Source organism: Petaurus breviceps, unplaced genomic scaffold (genome assembly GCF_028583685.1).
Source record: "Petaurus breviceps papuanus isolate PSGF00001 unplaced genomic scaffold, PetGlider_PUasm1.0 90762, whole genome shotgun sequence".
NCBI classification, from domain to species: domain Eukaryota; kingdom Metazoa; phylum Chordata; class Mammalia; order Diprotodontia; family Petauridae; genus Petaurus; species Petaurus breviceps.
Window position 1 is genome coordinate 6,748,573 of NW_027187339.1, and position 10,309 is coordinate 6,758,881.

Here is a 10,309-nt window from a genome sequence, read left to right on the forward strand (position 1 = left end):
AGAGAGAGAAAGAAAGAAAGAAAGAAAGAAAGAAAGAAAGAAAGAAAGAAAGAAAGAAAGAAAGAGAGAAAGAAAGGAAAAAGGAAGGAAGGAAGGAAGGAAGGAAGGAAGGAAGGAAGGAAGGAAGGAAGGAAGGAAGGAAGGAAGGAAGGAAGGAAGGATAAAGATTCTAGGAATCTTTATTAAGGTGGCAGTTCCACTGCATTCTATCCTAATCAGAATTTATCTGGAGAATTGCGTTCAGTTCTAGGCAGTTTAGAAAGGACAAGGAGGAGTAGGTGTAGAAGGGGGGACACCAGGTTGGTAAAGGTCCTTGAGTTCATGCCATATGAGGCTCATGTGAACAAAGTGGAGATTTTTTGCCTGGAGACAACTCAGGAGGGAGTCCATAGCTATCTTCAATTACTTGAAAAGTTCTCTTGGGAAGACCAATTAGACTTCTTCTGTTTTGTCCCAGAAGCAGAACTTGGAAAAATAGATGAAAATTGTGAAGAATAAATTTAGGTTTCATGTTGGGATACACTTCCTTACCATTTAAACTTATCCCAAAGAGTAATGGGCTGACTGAGGAGGGAGTGGGTTCCTCTTCATGGAAGCTTTTCAAATAAAGACTGGATGGCCCTAGTCCAAAGTGTTCTAGTGGAGTTCTTTTCTTTTCTCTTGTTTTCTTTTCTTTCCTTTTCCGTATGGGATGGACCACATGACTGCAGAGATGCCTTCCAATGCTGAGAGTCTAAAATTCTGTGAAATGTTCAACAACAGCTCTTAGATGTCTTCCTTTTTATGAGCTAAACATTTCTGCTTAATTCAACCCATTCTCAAATGACTTCATTTCCAAATCACCACTCCTCTGGCCCCATTCCAGTTTATCGGTGTCCCTTTCAACATGAAGCACCCAAAATCTATGCTAGAGATTGAATTGCTAGACACCATGCTAGAGATGAATTCTGACTAAAGTGGACCTCTGACCCATGGACCTCTTACCTCCTTTTATCTGGTTTTGATTTCTGTTAAAGAAGTCTAAAAGCACATTAACTTTTTTTTTAATCAAATGCATACAGGAAAAAACAAATTTGTACCCTCAAAAAGTAGCTGTCAGCACAAAGCTTAGTAACTCTTTCCCAGACTGACCCACTTTGACAAAAAAATCTGTTAGTTCCAGGCAAGATGGAATCATTCCACATGATGACAACAGCTTAAACATATTAGCTGAGTGTTCAAGCCATCTCTTGCCATGTACCCATCATTAACCATTCTGAAATCTGATTTTGAGGAGTCAATTTCATCCTATTGGACTTATTAGATAGTATCCAGTGGATTTAATGGGACTACTTTCTAACTTGTTAACAATTGTTATTGTTTTAAATTAGCAAGTATGAAATTCTACCATCTTTCTCCCTCAAGCTACTTCCCAAGAATCAGAGCCATAAGGAACTGTAAATTCACAGCTCTCCTGAGACGCTAGACAAATGACCAGCAGAGCTTCAAGGAAATAGGGCATCTAAAAAAAATCCCCAATCCATATTTTTTCCCTTAAGGGGAAAGTAGAGCAGAGGGAGGTGGCTAGAATTGTTATTGTTTTGTTGTTGTTGTTTATAAATCTTTGTAATTCTTTCCAGATATTCCTAGGGAGATGTCCAGCTCCAACAGGAGAGGTCTGAATTTGATCAAGTTTGTCTTGTTAAACAAGAGAAACATTGAAATAAATCTAAATAAATGAGGCAACAAGATAGTTCTATAGCAGAAGCCTGAAGTATTATGATTTCTTCCTCCAATATTTCATTATGTAAGCACATATACTAACACGTATATACATAAGCACATAGGAAGAAACACTGCCACAAACCACATTAACAATGTCCCATGTTAAAACACAAAATACACAGAGAGACAGAGTAACCTATCCACAGATACACTATTAACCCATGAGCATAAAATCAAGCATTTATATTTTCAATTTGCCATATTTGTCCTCTATTATTTAGGGTTGCAAGGGGCTTTAAAGGGCCAGAGAATGCAACTTCTCCATTTTTCACAAGAGGAAATTATAACGGAGCATCATAAGATCTGTTCCATAGAACTATCTCTACTCCTGCATCTTTGTGTGACTTTGGGAAAACTGCTAGGCCTCTTTCATATCTGTTAAAAGAACAGCAATACTTGATATTGATAGCATTTTAAGATTTATCAAACATTTCACAAACATAATGTCATGTAAAATGACAAGGCTGTTCTACATGAATCCTCTGACTCTAGAACTCTAGGTTAGGCAGGGAATGGGGTCTTGAATGAACTTGAGGCCCAAACAGCCTCACTAATTCTATCCTGGTATCACTACCACAAGTGATCAACCAATATGTATTTACTATGGTCCTACTATGTGAGGCACAGGAGATACAAAGACAAAAGTAGAATAATTGCTACTCTCAGAGAGGATACAGTCTAGTCAGAGGAGGCACCACACAGATGGATACATGTGTACAAAAGACACGAGGTGATTTTGAGGAGGAAGCTTTAGCAGGTAGGAGGGGTGGGCGATTGGGAGCAAAAAATGGCTCAAGGAGAAGATGGATGTTTAACCAAGCCCTGTGTCCAGTCTAGTGGAAAGAACATTCAGCTAGGAAAGGTATATGTAAGAGAGTCCAGCTATGGAAAGGCAAGGCCAGAGGTCCTGAGGATGCATCGGCAGCTGAGATGTACGTGCCTAGAGGAAGGGGAAGTGACTGGAAAGACTAGCAGCTGGAAAGATAGAGGCTCTGAGGACCTAAGGATGCAGGGTAGAGAAGGTAAGTCCTGGTCATCCTCCGTTTTAGTAGAAGGATGATAGTTCATGATTCCCAGTTCATTTGAGCAGCATGAGTAGGTGGGATGGGGGTAGAAAAATCAGGAGATAGGACAGGGGTCTTTCCTTCTTGACCTGGGGAGAGGGGGGAGGAGGAAAAGTGCTTCATTTGAGCCTCATAACAACCCTATAAAGTAGGTGTTGTTATTGCCTCATCTTACAGATGAGGAAATTGAGGCAGAGAGGTTGAATATCTTAGGGTGATCCACCCTGCAAATGGTTGAAGCTGGATGGCAAACTTCCATCTTCCCTAGACTCCAAGTCCAGAACTTCATCTACAACACTCTGTTGCTTCTAACCAAAGACAACTCCAAGATTGTAAGCCTGGGGGAATGAAAAGATGGTGTTATCCTCAGATATAGGGAAGTTGGGAGGAGGATTGGGTAAAGGTAGAAAAACATAGGGATAGTGCTAAACATTTTAGCATATGGTGGAAATTATTCTTTCAGGCATCTTTCTATGAGTAACTGCCATGCTGCAGACCACCTGGACCCTAGCCATCATTCTGATCCCAGCACACCCCATCTCCCAGTCGGAATCCCCCCCCCCCCCCCCAAGCTCTTCCATTTCTCCTATTATCATCACAGGCCTGTTGCTCCCCTTTGCCCCAGCTAGTTCTGCAGAAAACTTTTGGTTGGGATCAGACATTTGTGTTTTACACATATATTTAAATTCGATAAATATGCTATTTATTTGTGGATTTCTGATTGAGTTTTCTTGGGACTGGAGAGAAGATGGTGCTGAGCCCACAGCACTCTGGGGAGATAAGGAGGGGAATTGTGATAAGTCAGAAAGTTCCATTGGAACAAGGGTTGGGATAATAGGTTGTGGTGTGAGGCGGGGGAGAATTTCTGGAGAAGGGGTGGAGATAAAGGAGAAGGCGGGGTGGTGTGGGGAAATGGTTCCAGGAAGGACAATTTAGGGTGGTTTGCCAAAGCTAGCAAGGAATGAAAAGGGGCCCACACTGACACAAAGCTGTCCAAGATGTTTCAGCTCTAGGGAAGAGAGTTGCTAAGAACATTCTGACAAAATTATCATTTCTTCTGACCCTCCTATCAACCCCAAGGTCCCTGTTCAACTATGACTCCCTGAAGCATGGAGTGAGGAACTGAGGGGCCCAACCTGAGGCCTTAGGCAAAAGAACAAACCCTCCCAGATTGATTCCCTAGGCCATCATCAGTAAGGTTCAAAAGGAAAAAACATTGCCCAACTTTTAAAAAATACAGAGACATGCACTCATAAAGGTTTTCTCCCTCCTCCAAACCATCGTCCACACAGCTACCAAAATAATACTCCTAAAGCACAGATCTAATCATGTCAGTTCCTACTCATGACCCTTCACCAGTTCCCTAATTCTTTCTAGGATAAAATTACATACCTCTAAGCTCCGTGTTTAAAGACGTGATAAGCAAAGTAGTTCCCCTTTACTTTTTCAAACTTACTTTATATTCCTCTCCTTTACACAATTGAATTCTTAAGATCATGCAATCACAGATATAGACCCAAGGTATGTAGCGTAGGTATATTTTTTATATATATACACACACACACCTATGGTCCTAAATTACTAGCATTATTTCCTTGAAATAACAGAATAATAAGAGAATAATTCTAGGAAGCATTACATGACATCTGTGAGTCTTTTGCATCCTTTTGACCCATCCACCTCTAGGAAAAGATGTCCTTCAATTTCCTTTGACCTATTTCAATTTTTAGTCAGTCTATTATTAAATACTTATATCTAACCCTAATCCTAGCAGTTAGAGGAGAAGACTACACCACCCTAAGCCTCAGGATATAGTTTATTTGTTCTCTAAAAGACCCAAGGGTTTACTATCCTGGACCAGATAATTCAGAACTGTAGCTCAAATTACCTAGAAAAAAATCAAAGGTAGTATAACCTTTTTCTCCACCAAGCCCTCATCACTTCCAATAGCTGTGAAGACCTAATAGCTGCCTTCGTTTGACTTGAGGATCTGAGAACAGTACTGGACTTCCTTCGCTCTCTGCAGTGTCAGAGTGAGAGCTCAGAATACTGCAGCAGCTAGACTGGGGGCCAGATCCTCACCAGGACACTGAGGACAGTCCTCTAGAGCTGCACAAGAGAATGGGGAAATCTTTCCAGAATGGGGTTTCCTCAGTGGGATGTTTATTTAGTAGGCTAAGTTGTTTCAAGTCATAGTCAAGTCAGAGACTGGAAGGTGGAAAGGAGAGAAATTCATGTTGTTATGGTTACTATTTGGAACCTGAGGCTCAGAACCCTGACGCTTAGCACACGGAGGCTTAGAACCCTGAGATTCAGAACACTTGGAGTTAGAATTTTATGGTTCACAATCAGACTTTAAAAAAAAATAGGATCAATAGCATAGACAAATGGCTTCTCTATTAGGCTTTCCAAGAGAACTCTATTGGGATCTCACCCAATACACAAACTTGGCCTCTTCCACCCAAACTGCTGGTTTGGAGGTTTGGGGTTCAGGTGTGCTTGAAACCCCAAAATATTAACACGCAGGGTCCTGCCGAATGAATTCAACGCAAGTCTTCTGTCAGCCAAAGTAAAGCAAAGTTTATTAAAGATTCACCATAATGGGTAGGCTCTTAAGGAGCCGAAGGATCTGACACTTGTATCACACAAGTGGGCCAGAGTAATCTGACACAAAGTGAGTCCGTGCTAGATTGAATTCTCAGCACCTTCATGGCAGCAAAATGCATCTTAAATATAGAAAGAGTATGGGAGGATTTTGGGTGGTCTAGAGGAAGGGTTTGGGGAGGGTCTTGAGGAGGAGTCTAAGGAGGATCTTGAAGGGACTGAGGTCAGACTCCAATAATGAGATTAAGGGTCAGAAATAGTAGAAGGCTACCTAGAGATGACAGACTGTGGAGGGCTAGGCTAATTTGAGGGTAACAGATTTGGGTATCGATATTTTGATGGGATCAAGGGTGGGAAGCAGCTGGACAATGGAGAGCTAGGCTGGGTTAAGAGTAACAAAGATTTGGGTCTAGCTATAATGAAACAATTATGGCATCAGGCAAATGCCTCATCAAGTGGGAAAATTCAATTAGAGTTCAAGGGGTTTCCCAGAGCCTATACTCTATCACTAGGACTAGGAAGTTCTCCCCACAGCTCCATCTAAATTGCTTCCATGGTTCTTTTTCTTTTTTTTTTTTTTAAAGCAATTGGGGTTAAGTAACTTGCTCAAGGTTAAACGGCCAGTTATTTCTGGGTGTGGTGCTGAGTATCTGAGCCCGGATTTGATCCAGGTCATGCTAAGTGTCTGAGGCCAGGATTCGATCTCCAGGTCATCCCAACACTGGAGCCAGTGCTCTTACTCACTGTGCTACCTGGCCGCCCCACTTCCATGGTTCTTGATCCCCTCCCCAATGGCAAAGAAAGAGGGAGGAGCTGGAAGAAACCCTCCCTCACAGAAGCCCAAGGTCAGAAGGATCTCCAAAATGACTCCCTTCTGGGGGCATCACTTCCTAGCAGGAATCCAGGGCTCCCGTGGTTATCGGGGCTTCAGATTAAGGACCTGGGGAATCAGGCAGCTTGTGAGCCAGGCAAAGTCTGTTTGAACTGCTTCCTTCTGTCCTCGGTGTCTTGGGGAGCATGAAACATCAGCAGTTGCTACTCTGAGAGTTTAACAAATGTTTATAAAACCTTTTCATAAGCAGTTAATGATCCTTATTAAGACCTTAAAAAGCAGTCACTCACACCACGTCCTGGCTTTGAAGAGCATTTTATTATTACACACTACTCTGCAAATTAATGAACAGTGGAGTAGCTTCTTTGTTAGCTGGGAGACACTTGGGGTTTCCAAGCTGAACAGCCTTTGAGCCAGCAGGGTCCCTCCCTGCTCACCCCCGACAGAGCCCATTGGCTGCAAGGCCTATCAGCTGCCGGGGTAATGATGGCAAGGCCTTGCTAGAGCACCTTGAAAGGCTAGATCTCGGAGCTCAGCCTCAGGTCACCAGCAACACAGATCATCTGGGGGGACTTAATCAAAACAAAAATTTACTGGCAATTGCCATGTTCCTTAGAACAGTAGTGTGCTGTAATAACACAGAGAGCTGGCCTTGAAGCAGGAAGACCTGAGTTCAGATTTAAGTGACTTGTCAAGGGTCACCTAACTAGTAAGGGTCTGAGGCAGGATTTGAACTCATCTCTTTCTGACTCCAAGCCCAGCGGTCTGTGCACTATGGCGCCACCCACCCAGCTAAGCATGACACTTAACTTCTCCCGAACTTCGTTTCTTCATATTTAAATTGAAGGGTTGAATTCACCATCTTCCAAATTTGCTTCCAGTTCTAAATCTACGAAAGCCTAAATACAAAGCCATTGGGGGGGGGGGGGGAGAGCACTAACACCTGTGCTAGGGAAGGCCTTTTAGGTGGTAGCACTTGAGATAAGGCTTGACAGAAGGTAGGAGATTGTAAGAGGTAGAGGTCAGGAGGAGCAGCATTCCAGAAGCAGGAAATGGAAAGTCATGTAAGAAGACAAGCAAATACACCAGTTCAGCCCATCACAGAGTACAGGAATCGGGTCATGTAAGATAAGCCTAGAAAATTAGGATAGAGCCACATTGTAAAGAGCATGGAAAAATGCCAAACAGAGGAGCTTATGCATTATCCTACAAGGGCAATATGGAGTCATTGAAGCTTCTTGAGGAGGGGAGTGGCATGATCAGATCTGTGCTTTAGGAATATAAAATAAGAGTTCATGGGAAGCATTTGACTATGTCTAAACTCCTCCCTTACTGCATAGCCTTAGACAAAACCTAAGAGTTAGAAGGATGGTCTTGGAGTCCAGAAGGGCAGGGTTCAAATCCTGCCTCAGACAATAACCGACTGCAGGGCTCTGAGCAAGTGAACCTCTCTATGCCTCAGTGTCCTCATCTGTAAAATGAGAGGGTTAGACTCAATGACCTCTGAGGGCCCTTGAAGCTCAAAATCCACAATTCTGTGAAATGGCCACATTTTAGAACTTAGATAAAAGGAAGGTTAGTCCAATCCCCTCATTTTACAGATGAGGACTTAAGGTCATATGGTAAAAAAATTGGTAAAATGGTATGGGCGATGTCTTTTAATTCACTCATAAATTAGATTTAAGTGAGGCAGAGCTGTACAAAGGTATCAGCCCCACTCTCTCTTCCGGAGTCATCACAAGTCAGCGGGGGAAGTGAGTCTAGAAACCTGATGATGGCTCAAGATGCAATGGAGGACCGTGGTGTCTTTGAGGTCTAACCAAGCTCTAAGTGCTTCACGGTTCCTACTTCAGTCACCAGCAAAGCTGGTAGCTATTTATTTCTATATATTTATATACACATACATATATATATATATACATATACATATTTCTTAAGAAATAAATTCTTCTCACCCACCCATTCCACAAAAGAGAAGTCTTCATATTCTCAGGGAGACACCCCCCTAACTTATCACAGGCTTGAGATTCCTCAGTTACCTTCAACCTGGTGTAGACTGTCTGCCAAAATGTTTACTAGGGTGTGGCTGCTGCCCACATTACAGCTTCTTGGAGCTACAGGTAAGTTAGATGATACCAAAGGTGGAAAACAGCCCTGAAAAGGGCTCAGAAAATTTTCAAGATAGAGGTACTAGCCTTCCCTGAATGTACCCTATATGACTCACAGCAGATACTAGAACCCAGAAATCCTGATTTCTAGTCGCTCAACATAGAGATGGTTGGAGAGCCCTTTTACAAAATCAGCTATTAATCTCCATCCCTCCAATCTCTCAAAATGAGTCAGGTCAGTGGATTGCCATCTGGTCCTGAGGCAGGGGTTTTAGATCAGCTAATGACATGAGCATTGCTATGGAGATGGTGAGGTTGATGTTGGCCAAACTCTGCCATTCCAGTTTCCCCTGTTTAGATAGAGGGGTGACCTCAAGACCATTGATGTTTACACTGGCAAGTGCTTATCAGCAAACAGGCTGAGCTGAAGTATGTGTCCAAGTGACTGTTGGCCCTGGAGCCTTTTAACCATATGGTTTCTTGGCTATATAGCCCTCTTGCCTTCCAACAAACACATCACTACAGGTAGGATTTACAAAGTCCTGTTCCTCAACTCAATCTATCATTCAGGGAATATAAGTATCAGCCCCATTTTATAGATGAGAAAACTAAGGCACCACAAACTTGTCTAAGATCATAGAGCCAGACATCCAAATCATCAGACTTGGGAGCAGGTCCCTTGACTTTAAGGTCAACAGATTTTCCATTACTTCATACAGCCTCTCATCAAATGGGGGAATTAACCCTTGTCCAACTTCTTCATGCCTAAGCAGGGCAGTGTATAATTAGTGAACCAACACTCTGTGGGTACATTTAAACATTCTCTGTTTGACACAGTAGACAATAGGAGCAAAGTATAAGATCTGGGCTGTCCCCTTAAGGAAGTTGTCCAAGGTTGGCATACATATTTAACAGCATTCATTCATCCATACATTCGCTCAACAAGTACGTATTCAACTGCTGTCATGTAACTGGAATTTTGCTGCGTGCCGGTCTATGATCACAAATTGTATACCACAGACATGGTACAGTAGAGAGGGGCAGTTCTCAAACTTTTTGATCTCAGGACCTTTTATACCCTTAAATATGATTGAGGATTCCCAAGAGTTTTTTGTTTATGTGGGTTATATCCATTGGTATTCCCTATTGAAAAAAATATATTTTTTAAAATATTTAGTCATTTACTTTAAAATAGTAATAAAAAAAACCTATTCCACATTAACATAAATAACATACTTCCATGACAAAAATAACTCTATATTCCAAAACAAAAATAAAAGTTTGTGAGAATGTCATTGTTTTACATACATTTGCAAATCATTTTAATGTGTGGCTTAAGAGAAGCCAATAGGATCCTCACACTTGTTTCTGAATTCAATATGCTGTTTTGGTTGGAAGGGGAAGAGTTTGGGATTTGGCAAATGATATCTTAGTATTGAAAATAGTTTTGATCTCACAGGGCCCCTGAAAGAGTCTTGGGGACAGCCACCTCCCCCCACCCCCACAGTGGTAGAAAAACATGATGTACAATGTAGAAAACACATAATGAATTGGGAGTCAGAAGAGCTGGTGTTCTGTGTTCACTTCTACTTTGGCAACTTATCATTTCTGTGACGTTGGTTAAATGGCTTGGAACCTATCTCTGGGCCTCAGTTTCCTTAGCTATAAAGTTAGGATATTAGACTGCATGAATGGATCTATTAATCCATAAGTATTTATTAAGTGTCTTGTATATATAGCTAGGTGGCACAGTGAATAGAGCACCAGGCCTAGAGTTGGGAAGACCTGAGTTAAAATCTAACCTCAGACAATTACTAGCTGTGTGACCCTGGGCAAGTCACTTCACCCTGTTTGCCTCAGTTTCCTCATCTTTAAAATGAGCTAGAGAAGGAAATGACAAGCCACTCCAGTACTTTTGCCAAGAAAACCCCAAATGG

At 42.0% G+C, this 10,309-nt stretch overlaps 1 long non-coding RNA gene across 2 annotated transcripts in view; it reads left to right on the plus strand.

Moving 5' to 3' along the window:
* LOC138146480 (uncharacterized) overlaps positions 1–1,732 on the plus strand; it is a 9,784-nt gene extending 8,052 nt beyond the window's left edge. For both annotated transcript variants that reach the window (XR_011164495.1, XR_011164494.1), the window contains one exon: positions 1,620–1,732. This is a non-coding gene — a long non-coding RNA (uncharacterized lncRNA). The remainder of the gene's footprint in view (positions 1–1,619) is intronic.
* Positions 1,733–10,309: the final 8,577 nt, after the last annotated feature.